Source organism: Triticum dicoccoides, chromosome 4B (genome assembly GCF_002162155.2).
Source record: "Triticum dicoccoides isolate Atlit2015 ecotype Zavitan chromosome 4B, WEW_v2.0, whole genome shotgun sequence".
Classification (NCBI taxonomy): domain Eukaryota; kingdom Viridiplantae; phylum Streptophyta; class Magnoliopsida; order Poales; family Poaceae; genus Triticum; species Triticum dicoccoides.
Window position 1 is genome coordinate 673,268,204 of NC_041387.1, and position 293 is coordinate 673,268,496.

Genomic DNA, 293 nt, shown 5'->3' on the forward strand with positions numbered 1-293 from the left:
GTTGGGTGAGTGATGGTTCGAATATGCAGGGGATGTATGTGTTTATATAGGCGTGGCGAGCAGTGCAAACTCGTGAGCAACGGACATAGTCAAGTGGAACCGGTCAACGGATAGAAATTGTCTTTGGCTGCCCACTAGATTATTCTGCATGAACTTTTCAGACATGGTCAGCCATATTCAAATCTTTGATAGATTATATAATCAATGTTCCCTTTTGAGATGCCAAAGCGACACATTTTTCTCTTTAATAAACAAAGAAGCAAATTAAGGTACTCCATCTGATGTTTTTTTTT